Source organism: Pseudophryne corroboree, unplaced genomic scaffold, assembly GCF_028390025.1.
Source record: "Pseudophryne corroboree isolate aPseCor3 unplaced genomic scaffold, aPseCor3.hap2 scaffold_814, whole genome shotgun sequence".
In the NCBI taxonomy this organism is placed as follows: domain Eukaryota; kingdom Metazoa; phylum Chordata; class Amphibia; order Anura; family Myobatrachidae; genus Pseudophryne; species Pseudophryne corroboree.
In genome coordinates, this window is record NW_026970393.1 from 140,991 (window position 1) to 165,725 (window position 24,735).

Genomic DNA, 24,735 nt, shown 5'->3' on the forward strand with positions numbered 1-24,735 from the left:
AAAGTACAACAACTTTTACCATTTTAATTTGTTTTAATAGTATATTGACAGTATTGTTTTCTTTCAAAAATCCACTTCATTTTCTTTACCCTATTATTAAAATGGTAATTGACAAAAACAAACTACATTGTCACCAGAAGAGCAATACAAAATGTACAAGTGATATATTAAAATCATATTTCCAGCTTGAATTTCAATGATGCATTGGGGCAACGATTTTGTGAGAAACATCTTCACCCTTAAATAAAGATTTTCTTAATTCCTTACCTGTGTGCTAATTAGATATCACCTTGTTTTCATATTAAACAGACTTCCACATGAGAAAGCAGCAAGGATGCAGTGGCGTTAATGTTTCCTGGTGTCAACTTGTATTATTTCAGTAGACATTGAAATAAGGATGCATCTTGCTGCCTTTCCAATGAAGCAAGTTTAATTTAGTAATAGGTGAAAAACCATCCTTACAAAGGTGTTATTCAGAGACTTGGCTTTGTGGACACTTTTCAGAGAACAAATTTGTTAGCATAAAAATAAAGCCAGAAAATGAAGAGCTGTTTAATCACTCAATTGGATTTTTCTGCCAGCATATTTTTTTTCTCTGCAACCCACTGCTAAATTGTGCTTCCTAGCTGTTTTTATAAAATCACTGAATCAAATCTAACTCTGATTACATCAGAGAAGGCCAGGTACTCTACACCGTAACAGGGGGTTTGAAATTTTGACTTGTCTACTTAAAGATCACCAAAATCTGATAACAAGGTCAATTAGGTCTCTGGGTGGGATTGAACCACCAACATTTTGGTTAATAGCCGTACATACTAACTGATTGTGCCACAGAGACACTTTGCGAAAGTACATACTGACAAAGGCTAATAAGCATTCATCTAAAACGTTTCCTAGAAAAACTTTAAAAAGTCAATAATCTGGAGAGTTTTTGTAAGATGTTTCTTCCATCAACCAACGAAGAAACACATTGGTACTTTCCCATGATGAGTGAGTGCTTCAGGATCTCTTGCACTTACATGTGCAGCAGAGAACAGCAATGGAAGCATGCTGGGCCCATAACCCAGAGGTAGGCAGATTGAAACTATCTTCTGCTATATGCATTTTTTTTTGTTAATTAAAGTAATCCAAAACTGGGATTGATATTTTGGCTGTTTTATTTTTACTTAAAGTACAACAACTTTTACCATTTTAATTTGTTTTAATAGTATATTGACAGTATTGTTTTCTTTCAAAAATCCACTTCATTTTCTTTACCCTATTATTAAAATGGTAATTGACAAAAACAAACTACATTGTCACCAGAAGAGCAATACAAAATGTACAAGTGATATATTAAAATCATATTTCCAGCTTGAATTTCAATGATGCATTGGGGCAACGATTTTGTGAGAAACATCTTCACCCTTAAATAAAGATTTTCTTAATTCCTTACCTGTGTGCTAATTAGATATCACCTTGTTTTCATATTAAACAGACTTCCACATGAGAAAGCAGCAAGGATGCAGTGGCGTTAATGTTTCCTGGTGTCAACTTGTATTATTTCAGTAGACATTGAAATAAGGATGCATCTTGCTGCCTTTCCAATGAAGCAAGTTTAATTTAGTAATAGGTGAAAAACCATCCTTACAAAGGTGTTATTCAGAGACTTGGCTTTGTGGACACTTTTCAGAGAACAAATTTGTTAGCATAAAAATAAAGCCAGAAAATGAAGAGCTGTTTAATCACTCAATTGGATTTTTCTGCCAGCATATTTTTTTTCTCTGCAACCCACTGCTAAATTGTGCTTCCTAGCTGTTTTTATAAAATCACTGAATCAAATCTAACTCTGATTACATCAGAGAAGGCCAGGTACTCTACACCGTAACAGGGGGTTTGAAATTTTGACTTGTCTACTTAAAGATCACCAAAATCTGATAACAAGGTCAATTAGGTCTCTGGGTGGGATTGAACCACCAACATTTTGGTTAATAGCCGTACATACTAACTGATTGTGCCACAGAGACACTTTGCGAAAGTACATACTGACAAAGGCTAATAAGCATTCATCTAAAACGTTTCCTAGAAAAACTTTAAAAAGTCAATAATCTGGAGAGTTTTTGTAAGATGTTTCTTCCATCAACCAACGAAGAAACACATTGGTACTTTCCCATGATGAGTGAGTGCTTCAGGATCTCTTGCACTTACATGTGCAGCAGAGTACAGCAATGGAAGCATGCTGGGCCCATAACCCAGAGGTAGGCAGATTGAAACTATCTTCTGCTATATGCATTTTTTTTTGTTAATTAAAGTAATCCAAAACTGGGATTGATATTTTGGCTGTTTTATTTTTACTTAAAGTACAACAACTTTTACCATTTTAATTTGTTTTAATAGTATATTGACAGTATTGTTTTCTTTCAAAAATCCACTTCATTTTCTTTACCCTATTATTAAAATGGTAATTGACAAAAACAAACTACATTGTCACCAGAAGAGCAATACAAAATGTACAAGTGATATATTAAAATCATATTTCCAGCTTGAATTTCAATGATGCATTGGGGCAACGATTTTGTGAGAAACATCTTCACCCTTAAATAAAGATTTTCTTAATTCCTTACCTGTGTGCTAATTAGATATCACCTTGTTTTCATATTAAACAGACTTCCACATGAGAAAGCAGCAAGGATGCAGTGGCGTTAATGTTTCCTGGTGTCAACTTGTATTATTTCAGTAGACATTGAAATAAGGATGCATCTTGCTGCCTTTCCAATGAAGCAAGTTTAATTTAGTAATAGGTGAAAAACCATCCTTACAAAGGTGTTATTCAGAGACTTGGCTTTGTGGACACTTTTCAGAGAACAAATTTGTTAGCATAAAAATAAAGCCAGAAAATGAAGAGCTGTTTAATCACTCAATTGGATTTTTCTGCCAGCATATTTTTTTTCTCTGCAACCCACTGCTAAATTGTGCTTCCTAGCTGTTTTTATAAAATCACTGAATCAAATCTAACTCTGATTACATCAGAGAAGGCCAGGTACTCTACACCGTAACAGGGGGTTTGAAATTTTGACTTGTCTACTTAAAGATCACCAAAATCTGATAACAAGGTCAATTAGGTCTCTGGGTGGGATTGAACCACCAACATTTTGGTTAATAGCCGTACATACTAACTGATTGTGCCACAGAGACACTTTGCGAAAGTACATACTGACAAAGGCTAATAAGCATTCATCTAAAACGTTTCCTAGAAAAACTTTAAAAAGTCAATAATCTGGAGAGTTTTTGTAAGATGTTTCTTCCATCAACCAACGAAGAAACACATTGGTACTTTCCCATGATGAGTGAGTGCTTCAGGATCTCTTGCACTTACATGTGCAGCAGAGTACAGCAATGGAAGCATGCTGGGCCCATAACCCAGAGGTAGGCAGATTGAAACTATCCTCTGCTATATGCATTTTTTTTTGTTAATTAAAGTAATCCAAAACTGGGATTGATATTTTGTCTCTTTTATTTTTACTTAAAGTACAATAACTTTTACCATTTTAATTTGTTTTAATAGTATATTGACAGTATTGTTTTCTTTCAAAAATCCACTTCATTTTCTTTACCCTATTATTAAAATGGTAATTGACAAAAACAAACTACATTGTCACCAGAAGAGCAATACAAAATGTACAAGTGATATATTAAAATCATCTTTCCAGCTTGAATTTCAATGATGCATTGGGGCAACGATTTTGTGAGAAACATCTTCACCCTTAAATAAAGATTTTCTTAATTCCTTACCTGTGTGCTAATTAGATATCACCTTGTTTTCACATTAAACAGACTTCCACATGAGAAAGCAGCAAGGATGCAGTGGCGTTAATGTTTCCTGGTGTCAACCTGTATTATTTCAGTAGACATTGAAATGAGGATGCATCTTGCTGCCTTTCCAATGAAGCAAGTTTAATTTAGTAATAGGTGAAAAACCATCCCTACAAAGGTGTTAATCAGAGACTTGGCTTTGTGGACACTTTTCAGAGAACAAATTTGTTAGCATAAAAATAAAGCCAGAAAATGAAGAGCTGTTTAATCACGCAATTTGATTTTTTTGCCAGCATATTTCTTTTTCTCTGCAACCCACTGCTAAATTGTGCTTCCTAGATGTTTTTATAAAATCACTGAATCAAATCTAACTCTGATTACATCAGAGAAGGCCAGGTACCCTACACCATAACAGGGGGTATGAAATTTGACTTGTCTACTTAAAGATCACCAAAATCTGATAACAAGGTCAATTACTTCCCTGGGTGGGATTGAACCACCAACCTTTTGGTTAATAGCCGTACACACTAACTGATTGCGCCACAGATACACTTTGCAAAAGTACATACTGACAAATGCTAATAAGCATTCATCTAAAACGTTTCCTAGAAAAACTTAAAAAAGTCAATAATCTGGAGCGTTTTTGTAAAATGTTTCTTCTATCAACCAACGAAGAAACACATTGGTACTTTCCCATGATGAGTGAGTGCTTCAGGATCTCTTGCACTTACATGTGCAGCAGAGTACAGCAATGGAAGCATGCTGGGCCCATAACCCAGAGGTAGGCAGATTGAAACTATCCTCTGCTATATGCATTTTTTTGTTTGTTAATTAAAGTAATCCAAAACTGGGATTGATATTTTGGCTCTTTTATTTTTACTTAAAGTACAATAACTTTTACCATTTTAATTTGTTTTAATAGTATATTGACAGTATTGTTTTCTTTCAAAAATCCACTTCATTTTCTTTACCCTATTATTAAAATGGTAATTGACAAAAACAAACTACATTGTCACCAGAAGAGCAATACAAAATGTACAAGTGATATATTAAAATCATCTTTCCAGCTTGAATTTCAATGATGCATTGGGTCAACAAATTTGTGAGAAACATCTTCACCCTTAAATAAAGATTTTCTTAATTCCTTACCTGTGTGCTAATTAGATATCACCTTGTTTTCACATTAAACAGACTTCCACATGAGAAAGCAGCAAGGAAGCAGTGGCGTTAATGTTTCCTGGTGTCAATTTGTATTATTTCAGTAGACATTGAAATGAGGATGCATCTTGCTGCCTTTCCAATGAAGCAAGTTTAATTTAGTAATAGGTGAAAAACCATCCTTACAAAGGTGTTAATCAGAGACTTGGCTTTGTGGACACTTTTCAGAGAACAAATTTGTTAGCATAAAAATAAAGCCAGAAAATGAAGAGCTGTTTAATCACTCGATTGGATTTTTCTGCCAGCATATTTTTTTTCTCTGCAACCCACTGCTAAATTGTGCTTCCTAGCTGTTTTTTTATAAAATCACTGAATCAAATCTAACTCTGATTACATCAGAGAAGGCCATGTACCCTACACCATAAGAGGGGGTTTGAAATTTTGACTTGTCTACTTAAATATCACCAAAATCTGATCACAAGTTTAATTACGTCCCTGGGTGGGATTGAACCACCAACCTTTCGGTTAATAGCCGAACACACTAACCGATTGCGCCACAGAGACACTTTGCAAAAAGTGCCTACTGACAAAGGCTAATAAGCATACATCTAGAACGTTTCCTAAAAAAACATAAAAAAATCAATAATCTGGAGAGTTTTTGTAAGATGTTTCTTCCATCAACCAACGAATAAACACATTGGTACTTTCCCATGATGAGTGAGTGCTTCAGGATCTCTTGCACTTACATGTGCAGCAGAGTACTGCAATGGAAGCATGCTGGACCCATAACCCAGAGGTAGGCAGATTGAAACTATCCTTTGCTATATGCATTTTTTTTGTTAATTTAAGTAATCAAAACTGGGATTGATATTTTTGCTCTTTTATTTTTACTTAAAGTACAATAACTTTTACCATTTTAATTTGTTTTAATAGTATATTGACAGTATAGTTTTCTTTCAAAAATCCACTTAATTTTCTTTACCCTGTTATTAAAATGGTAATTGACAAAAAAAACTACATTGTCACCAGAAGAGCAATACAAAATGTACAAGTGATATATTAAAATCATCTTTCCAGCTTGAATTTCAATGATGCATTGGGGCAACAATTTTGTGAGAAACATCTTCACCCTTAAATAAAGATTTTCGTAATTCCTTACCTGTGTGCTAATTAGATATCACCTTGTTTTCACATTAAACAGACTTCCACATGAGAAAGCAGCAAGGATGCAGTGGCGTTAATGTTTCCTGGTGTCAACCTGTATTATTTCAGTAGACATTGAAATGAGGATGCATCTTGCTGCCTTTCCAATGAAGCAAGTTTAATTTAGTAATAGGTGAAAAACCATCCCTACAAAGGTGTTAATCAGAGACTTGGCTTTGTGGACACTTTTCAGAGAACAAATTTGTTAGCATAAAAACAAAGCAAGAAAATTAAGAGCTGTTAAATCAAGCAATTTGATTTTTTTGCAAGCATATTTCTTTTTCTCTGCAACCCACTGCTAAATTGTGCTTCCTAGATGTTTTTATAAAATCACTGAATCAAATCTAACTCTGATTACATCAGAGAAGGCCAGGTACCCTACACAATAAGAGGGGGTTTGAAATTTTGACTTGTCTACTTAAATATCACCAAAATCTGATAACAAGGTCAATTACGTCCCTGGGTGGGATTGAACCACCAACCTTTTGGTTAATAGCCGTACACACTAACTGATTGCGCCACAGAGACACTTTGCAAAAGTACATACTGACAAAGGCTAATAAGCATTCATCTAAAACGTTTCCTAGAAAAACTTAATAAAGTCAATAATCTGGAGAGTTTTTGTAAGATGTTTCTTCTATCAACCAACGAAGAAACACATTGGTACTTTCCCATGATGAGTGAGTGCTTCAGGATCTCTTGCACTTACATGTGCAGCAGAGTACAGCAATGGAAGCATGCTGGGCCCATAACCCAGAGGTAGGCAGATTGAAACTATCCTCTGCTATATGCATTTTTTTGTTTGTTAATTAAAGTATTCCAAAACTGGGATTGATATTTTGGCTCTTTTATTTTTACTTAAAGTACAATAACTTTTACCATTTTAATTTGTTTTAATAGTATATTGACAGTATTGTTTTCTTTCAAAAATCCACTTCATTTTCTTTACCCTATTATTAAAATGGTAATTGACAAAAACAAACTACATTGTCACCAGAAGAGCAATACAAAATGTACAAGTGATATATTAAAATCATCTTTCCAGCTTGAATTTCAATGATGCATTGGGGCAACGATTTTGTGAGAAACATCTTCACCCTTAAATAAAGATATTCTTAATTCCTTACCTGTGTGCTAATTAGATATCACCTTGTTTTCACATTAAACAGACTTCCACATGAGAAAGCAGCAAGGATGCAGTGGCGTTAATGTTTCCTGGTGTCAACCTGTATTATTTCAGTAGACATTGAAATGAGGATGCATCTTGCTGCCTTTCCAATGAAGCAAGTTTAATTTAGTAATAGGTGAAAAACCATCCTTACAAAGGTGTTAATCAGAGACTTGGCTTTGTGGACACTTTTCAGAGAACAAATTTGTTAGCATAAAAATAAAGCCAGAAAATAAAGAGCTGTTTAATCACTCAATTGGATTTTTCTGCCAGCATATTTTTTTTCTCTGCAAACCACTGCTAAATTGTGCTTCCTAGCTGTTTTTATAAAATCACTGAATCAAATCTAACTCTGATTACATCAGAGAAGGCCAGGTACCCTACACCATAACAGGGGGTTTGAAATTTTGACTTGTCTACTTAAAGATCACCAAAATCTGATAACAAGGTCAATTAGGTCTCTGGGTGGGATTGAACCACCAACCTTTTGGTTAATAGCCGTACATACTAACTGATTGCGCCACAGAGACACTTTGCAAAAGTACATACTGACAAAGGCTAATAAGCATTCATCTAAAACGTTTCCTAGAAAAACTTTAAAAAGTCAATAATCTGGAGAGTTTATGTAAGATGTTTCTTCCATCAACCAACGAAGAAACACATTGGTACTTTCCCATGATGAGTGAGTGCTTCAGGATCTCTTGCACTTACATGTGCAGCAGAGTACAGCAATGGAAGCATGCTGGGCCCATAACCCAGAGGTAGGCAGATTGAAACTATCTTCTGCTATATGCATTTTTTTTTGTTAATTAAAGTAATCCAAAACTGGGATTGATATTTTGGCTCTTTTATTTTTACTTAAAGTACAACAACTTTTACCATTTTAATTTTTTTTAATAGTATATTGACAGTATTGTTTTCTTTCAAAAATCCACTTCATTTTCTTTACCCTATTATTAAAATGGTAATTGACAAAAACAAACTACATTGTCACCAGAAGAGCAATACAAAATGTACAAGTGATATATTAAAATCATCTTTCCAGCTTGAATTTCAATGATGCATTGGGGCAACGATTTTGTGAGAAACATCTTCACCCTTAAATAAAGATTTTCTTAATTCCTTACCTGTGTGCTAATTAGATATCACCTTGTTTTCACATTAAACAGACTTCCACATGAGAAAGCAGCAAGGATGCAGTGGCGTTAATGTTTCCTGGTGTCAACCTGTATTATTTCAGTAGACATTGAAATGAGGATGCATCTTGCTGCCTTTCCAATGAAGCAAGTTTAATTTAGTAATAGGTGAAAAACCATCCCTACAAAGGTGTAATCAGAGACTTTGCTTTGTGGACACTTTTCAGAGAACAAATTTGTTAGCATAAAAATAAAGCCAGAAAATGAAGAGCTGTTTAATCACTCAATTGGATTTTTCTGCCAGCATATTTCTTTTTCTCTACAACCCACTGCTAAATTGTGCTTCCTAGCTGTTTTTATAAATCACTGAATCAAATCTAACTCTGATTACATCAGAGAAGGCCAGGTACCCTACACCATAACAGGGGGTTTGAAATTTTGACTTGTCTACTTAAAGATCACCAAAATCTGATAACAATGTCAATTACGTACCTGGGTGGGATTGAACCACCAACCTTTTGGTTAATAGCCGTACACACTAACTGATTGCGCCACAGAGACACATTGCAAAAGTATATACTGACAAGGGCTAATAAGCATTCATCTAAAACGTTTCCTAGAAAAACTTTAAAAAGTCAATAATCTGGAGAGTTTTTGTAAGATGTTTCTTCCATCAACCAACGAAGAAACACATTGGTACTTTCGCATGATGAGTGAGTGCTTCAGGATCTCTTGCACTTACATGTGCAGCAGAGTACAGCAATGGAAGCATGCTGGGCCCATAACCCAGAGGTAGGCAGATTGAAACTATCCTCTGCTATATGCTTTTTTTTTGTTAATTAAAGTAATCCAAAACTGGGATTGATATTTTGGCTCTTTTATTTTTACTTAAAGTACAATAACTTTTACCATTTTAATTTGTTTTAATAGTATATTGACAGTATTGTTTTCTTTCAAAAATCCACTTAATTTTCTTTACCCTATTATTAAAATGGTAATTGACAAAAACAAACTACATTGTCACCAGAAGAGCAATACAAAATGTACAAGTGATATATTAAAATCATCTTTCCAGCTTGAATTTCAATGATGCATTGGGGCAACGATTTTGTGAGAAACATCTTCACCCTTAAATAAAGATTTTCTTAATTCCTTACCTGTGTGATAATTAGATATCACCTTGTTTTTGCATTAAACAGACTTCCACATGAGAAAGCAGCAAGGATGCAGTGGCGTTAATGTTTCCTGGTGTCAACTTGTATTATTTCAGTAGACATTGAAATGAGGATGCATCTTGCTGCCTTTCCAATGAAGCAAGTTTAATTTAGTAATAGGTGAAAAACCATCCTTACAAAGGTGTTAATCAGAGACTTGGCTTTGTGGACACTTTTCAGAGAACAAATTTGTTAGCATAAAAATAAAGCCAGAAAATGAAGAGCTGTATAATCACTCAATTGGATTTTTCTGCCAGCATATTTTTTTTCTCTGCAAACCACTGCTAAATTGTGCTTCCTCGCTGTTTTTATAAAATCAATGAATCAAATCTAACTCTGATTACATCAGAGAAGGCCAGGTACCCTACACCATAAGAGGGGGTTTGAAATTTTGACTTGTCTACTTAAAGATCACCAAAATCTGATAACAAGATCAATTACATCCCTGGGTGGGATTGAACCACCAACCTTTTAATTAATAGCCGTACACACTAACTGATTGCGCCACAGAGACACTTTGCGAAAGTGCATACTGACAAAGGCTAATAAGCATTCATCTAAAACGTTTCCTAGAAAAACTTTAAAAAGTCAATAATCTGGAGAGTTTTTGTAAGATGTTTCTTCCATCAACCAACGAAGAAACACATTGGTACTTTCCCATGATGAGTGAGTGCTTCAGGATCTCTTGCACTTACATGTGCAGCAGAGTACTGCAATGGAAGCATGCTGGGCCCATAACCCAGAGGTAGGCAGATTGAAACTATCCTTTGCTATATGCATTTTTTTTGTTAATTAAAGTAATCCAAAACTGGGATTGATATTTTGGCTCTTTTATTTTTACTTAAAGTACAATAACTTTTACCATTTTAATTTGTTTTGATAGTATATTGACAGTATTGTTTTCTTTCAAAAATCCACTTAATTTTCTTTACCCTATTATTAAAATTGTAATTGACAAAAACAAACTACATTGTCACCAGAAGAGCAATACAAAATGTACAAGTGATATATTAAAATCATCTTTCCAGCTTGAATTTCAATGATGCATTGGGGCAACGATTTTGTGAGAAACATCTTCACCCTTAAATAAAGATTTTCTTAATTCCTTACCTGTGTGCTAATTAGATATCACCTTGTTTTCACATTAAACAGACTTCCACATGAGAAAGCAGCAAGGATGCAGTGGCGTTAATGTTTCCTGGTGTCAACCTGTATTATTTCAGTAGACATTGAAATGAGGATGCATCTTGCTGCCTTTCCAATGAAACAAGTTTAATTTAGTAATAGGTGAAAAACCATCCCTACAAAGGTGTTAATCAGAGACTTGGCTTTGTGAACACTTTTCAGAGAACAAATTTGTTAGCATAAAAATAAAGCCAGAAAATGTAGAGCTGTTTAATCACTCAATTGGTGCTGCGTGTGTCAGGAGCATGTGTCAGGTGCGTGTGTGTGTCAGGCGCTGCGTGTGTCAGGCGCTGCATGTGTCAGGCGCTGCCTGTGCGTGTGCGTGTGTGTCAGGCGCTGCCTGTGCGTCAGGCGCTGCGTGTCTGTGTGTGTCAGGCGCTGCGTGTCTGTGTGTGTCAGGCGCTGCGTGTCTGTGTGTGTCAGGCGCTGCGTGTCTGTGTGTGTCAGGCGCTGCGTGTGTGTCAGGCGCTGCCTGTGCGTGTGTGCCAGGCGCTGCCTGTGCGTGTGTGTCAGGCGCCGCGTGTCTGTCAGGCGCCGCGTGTGCGTCAGGCGCCGCGTGTGCGTCAGGCGCCGCGTGTGCGTCAGGCGCCGCGTGTCTATGTGCGTCAGGCGCCGCGTGTGAGTGTGTGCGTGTGTGTCAGGTCCGTGTGAGTGTCAGGTGCTGCGTCTGTGTGTGCGTGTGTCAGGTGCTGCGTGTGAGTGTGTGCGCGTGTGTCAGGTCCGTGTGAGTGTCAGGTGCTGTGTGTGTGTGTCAGGTGCTGTGTGTGTGTGTGTGTGTGTGTGTCAGGTGCTGTGTGTGTGCGTGTGTGTCAGGCGCTGCATATGCGTATGCGTGTCAGGCGTTGCATGTCTGTGTGTGTCGGGCGCTGCGTGTCTGGGGGGGGTGGCCGGACACACAGCAGAGAGGGGGGGGTGGCTGGACACACAGCAGAGAGGGGGGGGTGACCGGACACACGGCAGGGAGGGGAGGGGGTGGCCGAACACAGCAGGAAGAGGGGGGAGTTGCCGAACACACAGCAGGGGAGGGGAGGGGATGGTGGCCAGACAAACAGCAGGAGAGGGGAGGGAGGGTAGGCCGGACACACAGCAGGTGAGGGGGGGTGTGGCTGGACACACAGCAGGGAGGGGGGGGGGTAGGCAGGACACACTGCAGGGGAGGGGAGGGTGGTCGGACAAACAGCAGGGAGGGGGGGGGGTAGGCCGGACAAACAGCAGGGAGGGGGGGGGGTAGGCCGGACACAAACAGGGGAGGGGGGGTGGCTGGACACACAGCAGGTGAGGGGGGGGGCTGGACACACAGCAGGTGAGGGGGGGGGGCTGGACACACAGCAGGTGAGGGGGGGGGGCTGGACACACAGCAGGTGAGGGGGGGGGCTGGACACACAGCAGGTGAGGGGGGGGGGCTGGACACACAGCAGGTGAGGGGGGGGGCTGGACACACAGCAGGTGAGGGGGGGGGGCTGGACACACAGCAGGTGAGGGGGGGGCTGGACACACAGCAAGTGAGGGGGGGGGGGCTGGACACACAGCAGGTGAGGGGGGGGGGGCTGGACACACAGCAGGTGAGGGGGGGGGGGGGGCTGGACACACAGCAGGTGAGGGGGGGGCTGGACACAAGTGATATATTAAAATCATCTTTCCAGCTTGAATTTCAATGATGCATTGGGGCAACGATTTTGTGAGAAACATCTTCACCCTTAAATAAAGATTTTCTTAATTCCTTACCTGTGTGCTAATTAGATATCACCTTGTTTTCACATTAAACAGACTTCCACATGAGAAAGCAGCAAGGATGCAGTGGCGTTAATGTTTCCTGGTGTCAAGAAACATTAGAGCTGTTTAATCACTCAATTGGATTTTTCTGCCAGCATATTTCTTTTTCTCTACAACCCACTGCTAAATTGTGCTTCCTAGCTGTTTTTATAAATCACTGAATCAAATCTAACTCTGATTACATCAGAGAAGGCCAGGTACCCTACACCATAACAGGGGGTTTGAAATTTTGATTTGTCTACTTAAAGATCACCAAAATCTGATAACAAGATCAATTACGTACCTGGGTGGGATTGAACCACCAGCCTTTTGGTTAATAGCCGTACACACTAACTGATTGCGCCACAGAGACACATTGCAAAAGTATATACTGACAAGGGCTAATAAGCATTCATCTAAAACGTTTCCTAGAAAAACTTTAAAAAGTCAATAATCTGGAGAGTTTTTGTAAGATGTTTCTTCCATCAACCAACGAAGAAACACATTGGTACTTTCCCATGATGAGTGAGTGCTTCAGGATCTCTTGCACTTACATGTGCAGCAGAGTACAGCAATGGAAGCATGCTGGGCCCATAACCCAGAGGTAGGCAGATTGAAACTATCCTCTGCTATATGCTTTTTTTTTGTTAATTAAAGTAATCCAAAACTGGGATTGATATTTTGGCTCTTTTATTTTTACTTAAAGTACAATAACTTTTACCATTTTAATTTGTTTTAATAGTATATTGACAGTATTGTTTTCTTTCAAAAATCCACTTAATTTTCTTTACCCTATTATTAAAATGGTAATTGACAAAAACAAACTACATTGTCACCAGAAGAGCAATACAAAATGTACAAGTGATATATTAAAATCATCTTTCCAGCTTGAATTTCAATGATGCATTGGGGCAACGATTTTGTGAGAAACATCTTCACCCTTAAATAAAGATTTTCTTAATTCCTTACCTGTGTGATAATTAGATATCACCTTGTTTTTGCATTAAACAGACTTCCACATGAGAAAGCAGCAAGGATGCAGTGGCGTTAATGTTTCCTGGTGTCAACTTGTATTATTTCAGTAGACATTGAAATGAGGATGCATCTTGCTGCCTTTCCAATGAAGCAAGTTTAATTTAGTAATAGGTGAAAAACCATCCTTACAAAGGTGTTAATCAGAGACTTGGCTTTGTGGACACTTTTCAGAGAACAAATTTGTTAGCATAAAAATAAAGCCAGAAAATGAAGAGCTGTTTAATCACTCAATTGGATTTTTCTGCCAGCATATTTTTTTTCTCTGCAAACCACTGCTAAATTGTGCTTCCTCGCTGTTTTTATAAAATCAATGAATCAAATCTAACTCTGATTACATCAGAGAAGGCCAGGTACCCTACACCATAAGAGGGGGTTTGAAATTTTGACTTGTCTACTTAAAGATCACCAAAATCTGATAACAAGATCAATTACATCCCTGGGTGGGATTGAACCACCAACCTTTTAGTTAATAGCCGTACACACTAACTGATTGCGCCACAGAGACACTTTGCGAAAGTGCATACTGACAAAGGCTAATAAGCATTCATCTAAAACGTTTCCTAGAAAAACTTTAAAAAGTCAATAATCTGGAGAGTTTTTGTAAGATGTTTCTTCCATCAACCAACGAAGAAACACATTGGTACTTTCCCATGATGAGTGAGTGCTTCAGGATCTCTTGCACTTACATGTGCAGCAGAGTACTGCAATGGAAGCATGCTGGGCCCATAACCCAGAGGTAGGCAGATTGAAACTATCCTTTGCTATATGCATTTTTTTTGTTAATTAAAGTAATCCAAAACTGGGATTGATATTTTGGCTCTTTTATTTTTACTTAAAGTACAATAACTTTTACCATTTTAATTTGTTTTGATAGTATATTGACAGTATTGTTTTCTTTCAAAAATCCACTTAATTTTCTTTACCCTATTATTAAAATTGTAATTGACAAAAACAAACTACATTGTCACCAGAAGAGCAATACAAAATGTACAAGTGATATATTAAAATCATCTTTCCAGCTTGAATTTCAATGATGCCTTGGGGCAACGATTTTGTGAGAAACATCTTCACCCTTAAATAAAGATTTTCTTAATTCCTTACCTGTGTGCTAATTAGATATCACCTTGTTTTCACATTAAACAGACTTCCACATGAGAAAGCAGCAAGGATGCAGTGGCGTTAATGTTTCCTGGTGTCAACCTGTATTATTTCAGTAGACATTGAAATGAGGATGCATCTTGCTGCCTTTCCAATGAAGCAAGTTTAATTTAGTAATAGGTGAAAAACCATCCCTACAAAGGTGTTAATCAGAGACTTGGCTTTGTGGACACTTTTCAGAGAACAAATTTGTTAGCATAAAAATAAAGCCAGAAAATAAAGAGCTGTTTAATCACTCAATTGGTGCTGCGTGTGTCAGGAGCATGTGTCAGGTGCGTGTGTGTGTCTGGCGCTGCGTGTGTCAGGCGCTGCGTGTGTCAGGCGCTGCCTGTGCGTGTGCGTGTGTGTCAGGCGCTGCCTGTGCGTCAGGCGCTGCGTGTCTGTGTGTGTCAGGCGCTGCGTGTCTGTGTGTGTCAGGCGCTGCGTGTCTGTGTGTGTCAGGCGCTGCGTGTCTGTGTGTGTCAGGCGCTGCGTGTGTGTCAGGCGCTGCCTGTGCGTGTGTGCCAGGCGCTGCCTGTGCGTGTGTGTCAGGCGCCGCGTGTCTGTCAGGCGCCGCGTGTCTGTCAGGCGCCGCGTGTGCGTCAGGCGCCGCGTGTGCGTCAGGCGCCGCGTGTGCGTCAGGCGCCGCGTGTCTATGTGCGTCAGGCGCCGCGTGTGAGTGTGTGCGTGTGTGTCAGGTCCGTGTGAGTGTCAGGTGCTGCGTCTGTGTGTGCGTGTGTCAGGTGCTGCGTGTGAGTGTGTGCGCGTGTGTCAGGTCCGTGTGAGTGTCAGGTGCTGTGTGTGTGTGTGTCAGGTGGTGTGTGTGTGTGTGTGTGTGTCAGGTGCTGTGTGTGTGCGTGTGTGTCAGGCGCTGCATATGCGTATGCGTGTCAGGCGTTGCATGTCTGTGTGTGTCGGGCGCTGCGTGTCTGGGGGGGGTGGCCGGACACACAGCAGAGAGGGGGGGGTGGCTGGACACACAGCAGAGAGGGGGGGGTGACCGGACACACGGCAGGGAGGGGAGGGGGTGGCCGAACACAGCAGGAAGAGGGGGGAGTTGCCGAACACACAGCAGGGGAGGGGAGGGGATGGTGGCCAGACAAACAGCAGGAGAGGGGAGGGGGGGGGGAGGGTAGGCCGGACACACAGCAGGTGAGGGGGGGGTGGCTGGACACACAGCAGGGAGGGGGGGTAGGCAGGACACACTGCAGGGGAGGGGAGGGTGGTCGGACAAACAGCAGGGAGGGGGGGGGGTAGGCCGGACAAACAGCAGGGAGGGGGGGGGTAGGCCGGACACAAACAGGGGAGGGGGGGTGGCTGGACACACAGCAGGTGAGGGGGGGCTGGACACACAGCAGGTGAGGGGGGGGGGCTGGACACACAGCAGGTGAGGGGGGGGGGGCTGGACACACAGCAGGTGAGGGGGGGGGGGGGCTGGACACACAGCAGGTGAGGGGGGGGGGCTGGACACACAGCAGGTGAGGGGGGGGGCTGGACACACAGCAGGTGAGGGGGGGGGGGGGCTGGACACACAGCAGGTGAGGGGGGGGGGGGCTGGACACACAGCAGGTGAGGGGGGGGCTGGACACACAGCAGGTGAGGGGGGGGGGCTGGACACACAGCAGGTGAGGGGGGGGGGCTGGACACACAGCAGGTGAGGGGGGGGCTGGACACGCAGCAGGTGAGGGGGGGGGGTAGGCCGGACACACAGCAGGGGAGGGGAGGGTGGCCGGACACACAGCAGGGGAGGGGAGGGTGGCCGGACACACAGCAGGGAAGGGGAGGGTGGCCGGACACACAGCAGGGAAGGGGAGGGTGGCCGGACACACAGCAGGGAAGGGGAGGGTGGCCGGACAAACAGCAGGGAGGGGGGGGTAGGCCGGACACACAGCAGGGGAGGAGGGGGGGGGCTGGACACACAGCAGGGGAGGAGGGGGGGGCTGGACACACAGCAGGTGAGGGGGGGTAGGCCGGACACACAGCAGGGAGGGGGGGGGGTAGGCCGCCGGACACACAGCAGGGAGGGGGGGGGTAGGCCGCCGGACACACAGCAGGGGAGGGGAGGGTGGCCGGACAAACAGCAAGGAGGGGGGGGGTAGGCCGGACACACAGCAGGTGGGGGGGGTGGCTGGACACACAGCAGGTGAGGGGGGGGGTCTGGACACACAGCAGGGAGGGGGGGGGGTAGGCCGGACAAACAGCAGGGAGGGGGGGTAGGCCGGACACACAGCAGGGAGGGGGGGGTGGGGGGTGGACACACAGCAGGGAGGGGGGGGTAGGCCAGACACACAGCAGGTGAGGGGGGGGGGTGGCTGGACACACAGCAGGGAGGGGGGGGGTAGGCCGGACACACAGCAGGTGAGGGGGGGGGGGGGCTGGACACACAGCAGGTGAGGGGGGGGGCTGGACACACAGCAGGTGAGGGGGGGGTAGGCCGGACACACAGCAGGTGAGGGGGGGGGGTGGCTGGACACACAGCAGGGAGGGAAGGGGGTAGGGGGGTGGCCTTATTATAATAACCGTGTGTGGGGAGGAGCATAAAAACAAAGCAAGAAAATTAAGAGCTGTTTAATCACTCAATTGGATTTTTCTGCCAGCATATTTTTTTTCTCTGCAAACCACTGCTAAATTGTGCTTCCTAGCTGTTTTTATAAAATCACTGAATCAAATCTAACTCTGATTACATCAGAGAAGGCCAGGTACCCTACACCATAACAGGGGGTTTGAAATTTTGACTTGTCTACTTAAAGATCACCAAAATCTGATAACAAGGTCAATTAGGTCTCTGGGTGGGATTGAACCACCAACCTTTTGGTTAATAGCCGTACATACTAACTGATTGCGCCACAGAGACACTTTGCAAAAGTACATACTGACAAAGGCTAATAAGCATTCATCTAAAACGTTTCCTAGAAAAACTTTAAAAAGTCAATAATCTGGAGAGTCTTTGTAAGATGTTTCTTCCATCAACCAACGAAGAAACACATTGGTACTTTCCCATGATGAGTGAGTGCTTCAGGATCTCTTGCACTTACATGTGCAGCAGAGTACAGCAATGGAAGCATGCTGGGCCCATAACCCAGAGGTAGGCAGATTGAAACTATCTTCTGCTCTATGCATTTTTTTTTTGTTAATTAAAGTAATCCAAAACTGGGATTGATATTTTGGCTCTTTTATTTTTACTTAACGTACAACAACTTTTACCATTTTAATTTGTTTTAATAGTATATTGACAGTATTGTTTTCTTTCAAAAATCCACTTCATTTTCTTTACCCTATTATTAAAATGGTAATTGACAAAAACAAACTACATTGTCACCAGAAGAGCAATACAAAATGTACAAGTGATATATTAAAATCATATTTCCAGCTTGAATTTCAATGATGCATTGGGGCAACGATTTTGTGAGAAACATCTTCACCCTTAAATAAAGATTTTCTTAATTCCTTACCTGTGTGCTAATTAGATATCACCTTGTTTTCATATTAAACAGACTTCCACATGAGAAAGCAGCAAGGATGCAGTGGCGTTAATGTTTCCTGGTGTCAACTTGTATTATTTCAGTAGACATTGAAATAAGGATGCATCTTGCTGCCTTTCCAATGAAGCAAGTTTAATTTAGTAATAGGTGAAAAACCATCCTTACAAAGGTGTTATTCAGAGACTTGGCTTTGTGGACACTTTTCAGAGAACAAATTTGTTAGCATAAAAATAAAGCTAGAAAATGAAGAGCTGTTTAATCACTCAATTGGATTTTTCTGCCAGCATATTTTTTTTCTCTGTAACCCACTGCTAAATTGTGCTTCCTAGCTGTTTTCATAAAATCACTGAATCAAATCTAACTCTGATTACATCAGAGAAGGCCAGGTACTCTACACCGTAACAGGGGGTTTGAAATTTTGACTTGTCTACTTAAAGATCACCAAAATCTGATAACAAGGGAAATTAGGTTCCTGGGTGGGATTGAACCACCAACCTTATGGTTAATAGCCGTACATACTAACTGATTGCGCCACAGAGACACTTTGCAAAAGTCTATACTGACAAAGGCTAATAAGCATTCATCTAAAACGTTTCCTAGAAAAACTTTAAAAAGTCAATAATCTGGAGAGTTTTTGTAAGATGTTTCTTCCATCAACCAACGAAGAAACACATTGGTACTTTCCCATAATGAGTGAGTGCTTCAGGATCTCTTGCACTTACATGTGCAGCAGAGTACTGCAATGGAAGCATGCTGGGCCCATAACCCAGAGGTAGGCAGATTGAAACTATCCTCTGCTATATGCATTTTTTTTTGTTAATTAAAGTAATCCAAAACTGGGATTGATATTTTGTCTCTTTTATTTTTACTTAAAGTACAATAACTTTTACCATTTTAATTTGTTTTAATAGTATATTGACAGTATACTAAATCCACTTCATTTTCTTTACCCTATTATTAAAATGGTAATTGACAAAAACAAACTACATTGTCACCAGAAGAGCAATACAAAATGTACAAGTGATATATTAAAATCATCTTTCCAGCTTGAATTTCAATGATGCATTGGGGCAACGATTTTGTGAGAAACATCTTCACCCTTAAATAAAGATTTTCTTAATTCCTTACCTGTGTGCTAATTAGATATCACCTTGTTTTCACATTAAACAGACTTCCACATGAGAAAGCAGCAAGGATGCAGTGGCGTTAATGTTTCCTGGTGTCAACCTGTATTATTTCAGTAGACATTGAAATGAGGATACATCTTGCTGCCTTTCCAATGAAGCAAGTTTAATTTAGTAATAGGTGAAAAACCATCCCTACAAAGGTGTTAATCAGAGACTTGGCTTTGTGGACACTTTTCAGAGAACAAATTTGTTAGCATAAAAATAAAGCCAGAAAATGAAGAGCTGTTTAATCACGCAATTTGATTTTTTTGCCAGCATATTTCTTTTTCTCTGCAACCCACTGCTAAATTGTGCTTCCTAGATGTTTTTATAAAATCACTGAATCAAATCTAACTCTGATTACATCAGAGAAGGCCAGGTACCCTACACCATAACAGGGGGTATGAAATTTGACTTGTCTACTTAAAGATCACCAAAATCTGATAACAAGGTCAATTACTTCCCTGGGTGGGATTGAACCACCAACCTTTTGGTTAATAGCCGTACACACTAACTGATTGCGCCACAGATACACTTTGCAAAAGTACATACTGACAAATGCTAATAAGCATTCATCTAAAACGTTTCCTAGAAAAACTTAAAAAAGTCAATAATCTGGAGCGTTTTTGTAAAATGTTTCTTCTATCAACCAACGAAGAAACACATTGGTACTTTCCCATGATGAGTGAGTGCTTCAGGATCTCTTGCACTTACATGTGCAGCAGAGTACAGCAATGGAAGCATGCTGGGCCCATAACCCAGAGGTAGGCAGATTGAAACTATCCTCTGCTATATGCATTTTTTTTTGTTAATTAAAGTAATCCAAAACTGGGATTGATATTTTGGCTCTTTTATTTTTACTTAAAGTACAATAACTTTTACCATTTTAATTTGTTTTAATAGTATATTGACAGTATTGTTTTCTTTCAAAAATCCACTTCATTTTCTTTACCCTATTATTAAAATGGTAATTGACAAAAACAAACTACATTGTCACCAGAAGAGCAATACAAAATGTACAAGTGATATATTAAAATCATCTTTCCAGCTTGAATTTCAATGATGCATTGGGTCAACAAATTTGTGAGAAACATCTTCACCCTTAAATAAAGATTTTCTTAATTCCTTACCTGTGTGCTAATTAGATATCACCTTGTTTTCACATTAAACAGACTTCCACATGAGAAAGCAGCAAGGAAGCAGTGGTGTTAATGTTTCCTGGTGTCAACTTGTATTATTTCAGTAGACATTGAAATGAGGATGCATCTTGCTGCCTTTCCAATGAAGCAAGTTTAATTTAGTAATAGGTGAAAAACCATCCTTACAAAGGTGTTAATCAGAGACTTGGCTTTGTGGACACTTTTCAGAGAACAAATTTGTTAGCATAAAAATAAAGCCAGAAAATGAAGAGCTGTTTAATCACTCAATTGGATTTTTCTGCCAGCATATTTTTTTTCTCTGCAACCCACTGCTAAATTGTGCTTCCTAGCTGTTTTTTTATAAAATCACTGAATCAAATCTAACTCTGATTACATCAGAGAAGGCCATGTACCCTACACCATAAGAGGGGGTTTGAAATTTTGACTTGTCTACTTAAATATCACCAAAATCTGATCACAAGTTTAATTACGTCCCTGGGTGGGATTGAACCACCAACCTTTCGGTTAATAGCCGAACACACTAACCGATTGCGCCACAGAGACACTTTGCAAAAAGTGCCTACTGACAAAGGCTAATAAGCATACATCTAGAACGTTTCCTAAAAAAACATAAAAAAATCAATAATCTGGAGAGTTTTTGTAAGATGTTTCTTCCATCAACCAACGAATAAACACATTGGTACTTTCCCATGATGAGTGAGTGCTTCAGGATCTCTTGCACTTACATGTGCAGCAGAGTACTGCAATGGAAGCATGCTGGACCCATAACCCAGAGGTAGGCAGATTGAAACTATCCTTTGCTATATGCATTTTTTTTGTTAATTTAAGTAATCAAAACTGGGATTGATATTTTTGCTCTTTTATTTTTACTTAAAGTACAATAACTTTTACCATTTTAATTTGTTTTAATAGTATATTGACAGTATAGTTTTCTTTCAAAAATCCACTTAATTTTCTTTACCCTGTTATTAAAATGGTAATTGACAAAAAAAACTACATTGTCACCAGAAGAGCAATACAAAATGTACAAGTGATATATTAAAATCATCTTTCCAGCTTGAATTTCAATGATGCATTGGGGCAACAATTTTGTGAGAAACATCTTCACCCTTAAATAAAGATTTTCGTAATTCCTTACCTGTGTGCTAATTAGATATCACCTTGTTTTCACATTAAACAGACTTCCACATGAGAAAGCAGCAAGGATGCAGTGGCGTTAATGTTTCCTGGTGTCAACCTGTATTATTTCAGTAGACATTGAAATGAGGATGCATCTTGCTGCCTTTCCAATGAAGCAAGTTTAATTTAGTAATAGGTGAAAAACCATCCCTACAAAGGTGTTAATCAGAGACTTGGCTTTGTGGACACTTTTCAGAGAACAAATTTGTTAGCATAAAAACAAAGCAAGAAAATTAAGAGCTGTTAAATCAAGCAATTTGATTTTTTTGCAAGCATATTTCTTTTTCTCTGCAACCCACTGCTAAATTGTGCTTCCTAGATGTTTTTATAAAATCACTGAATCAAATCTAACTCTGATTACATCAGAGAAGGCCAGGTACCCTACACAATAAGAGGGGGTTTGAAATTTTGACTTGTCTACTTAAATATCACCAAAATCTGATAACAAGGTCAATTACGTCCCTGGGTGGGATTGAACCACCAACCTTTTGGTTAATAGCCGTACACACTAACTGATTGCGCCACAGAGACACTTTGCAAAAGTACATACTGACAAAGGCTAATAAGCATTCATCTAAAACGTTTCCTAGAAAAACTTAATAAAGTCAATAATCTGGAGAGTTTTTGTAAGATGTTTCTTCTATCAACCAACGAAGAAACACATTGGTACTTTCCCATGATGAGTGAGTGCTTCAGGATCTCTTGCACTTACATGTGCAGCAGAGTACAGCAATGGAAGCATGCTGGGCCCATAACCCAGAGGTAGGCAGATTGAAACTATCCTCTGCTATATGCATTTTTTTGTTTGTTAATTAAAGTATTCCAAAACTGGGATTGATATTTTGGCTCTTTTATTTTTACTTAAAGTACAATAACTTTTACCATTTTAATTTGTTTTAATAGTATATTGACAGTATTGTTTTCTTTCAAAAATCCACTTCATTTTCTTTACCCTATTATTAAAATGGTAATTGACAAAAACAAACTACATTGTCACCAGAAGAGCAATACAAAATGTACAAGTGATATATTAAAATCATCTTTCCAGCTTGAATTTCAATGATGCATTGGGGCAACGATTTTGTGAGAAACATCTTCACCCTTAAATAAAGATATTCTTAATTCCTTACCTGTGTGCTAATTAGATATCACCTTGTTTTCACATGAAACAGACTTCCACATGAGAAAGCAGCAAGGATGCAGTGGCGTTAATGTTTCCTGGTGTCAACCTGTATTATTTCAGTAGACATTGAAATGAGGATGCATCTTGCTGCCTTTCCAATGAAGCAAGTTTAATTTAGTAATAGGTGAAAAACCATCCTTACAAAGGTGTTAATCAGAGACTTGGCTTTGTGGACACTTTTCAGAGAACAAATTTGTTAGCATAAAAATAAAGCCAGAAAATAAAGAGCTGTTTAATCACTCAATTGGATTTTTCTGCCAGCATATTTTTTTTCTCTGCAACCCACTGCTAAATTGTGCTTCCTAGCTTTTTTTATAAAATCACTGAATCAAATCTAACTCTGATTACATCAGAGAAGGCCAGGTACCCTACACAATAACAGGGGGTATGAAATTTGACTTGTCTACTTAAAGATCACCAAAATCTGATAACAAGGTCAATTACGTCCCTGGGTGGGATTGAACCACTAACCTTTTGGTTAATAGCCGTACACACTAACTGATTGCGCCACAGAGACACTTTGCAAAAGTCCATACTGACAAATGCTAATAAGCATTCATCTAAAACGATTCCTAGAAAAACTTAAAAAAGTCAATAATCTGGAGAGTTTTTGTAAGATGTTTCTTCTATCAACCAACGAAGAAACACATTGGTACTTTCCCATGATGAGTGAGTGCTTCAGGATCTCTTGCACTTACATGTGCAGCAGAGTACAGCAATGGAAGCATGCTGGGCCCATAACCCAGAGGTAGGCAGATTGAAACTATCCTCTGCTATATGCTTTTTTTTTGTTAATTAAAGTAATCCAAAACTGGGATTGATATTTTGGCTCTTTTATTTTTACTTAAAGTACAATAACTTTTACCATTTTAATTTGTTTTAATAGTATATTGACAGTATTGTTTTCTTTCAAAAATCCACTTAATTTTCTTTACCCTATTATTAAAATGGTAATTGACAAAAACAAACTACATTGTCACCAGAAGAGCAATGCAAAATGTACAAGTGATATATTAAAATCATCTTTCCAGCTTGAATTTCAATGATGCATTGGGGGCAACGATTTTGTGAGAAACATCTTCACCCTTAAATAAAGATTTTCTTAATATCTTACCTGTGTGATAATTAGATATCACCTTGTTTTTGCATTAAACAGACTTCCACATGAGAAAGCAGCAAGGATGCAGTGGCGTTAATGTTTCCTGGTGTCAACTTGTATTATTTCAGTAGACATTGAAATGAGGATGCATCTTGCTGCCTTTCCAATGAAGCAAGTTTAATTTAGTAATAGGTGAAAAACCATCCTTACAAAGGTGTTAATCAGAGACTTGGCTTTGTGGACACTTTTCAGAGAACAAATTTGTTAGCATAAAAATAAAGCCAGAAAATGAAGAGCTGTTTAATCACTCAATTGGATTTTTCTGCCAGCATATTTTTTTTCTCTGCAAACCACTGCTAAATTGTGCTTCCTCGCTGTTTTTATAAAATCAATGAATCAAATCTAACTCTGATTACATCAGAGAAGGCCAGGTACCCTACACCATAAGAGGGGGTTTGAAATTTTGACTTGTCTACTTAAAGATCACCAAAATCTGATAACAAGATCAATTACATCCCTGGGTGGGATTGAACCACCAACCTTTTAGTTAATAGCCATACACACTAACTGATTGCGCCACAGAGACACTTTGCGAAAGTGCATACTGACAAAGGCTAATAAGCATTCATCTAAAACGTTTCCTAGAAAAACTTTAAAAAGTCAATAATCTGGAGAGAATTTGTAAG

At 39.6% G+C, this 24,735-nt stretch overlaps 2 non-coding genes across 2 annotated transcripts; both read right to left on the minus strand.

Moving 5' to 3' along the window:
* Positions 1-5,440: 5,440 nt before the first annotated feature.
* On the minus strand, positions 5,441-5,514 carry TRNAN-AUU (transfer RNA asparagine (anticodon AUU)). Its single transcript has one exon. It is a non-coding gene; the product is annotated as a tRNA-Asn (tRNA).
* A 15,543-nt stretch (positions 5,515-21,057) lies between these two features.
* On the minus strand, positions 21,058-21,131 carry TRNAN-AUU (transfer RNA asparagine (anticodon AUU)). The gene has a single exon. It is a non-coding gene; the product is annotated as a tRNA-Asn (tRNA).
* Positions 21,132-24,735: the final 3,604 nt, after the last annotated feature.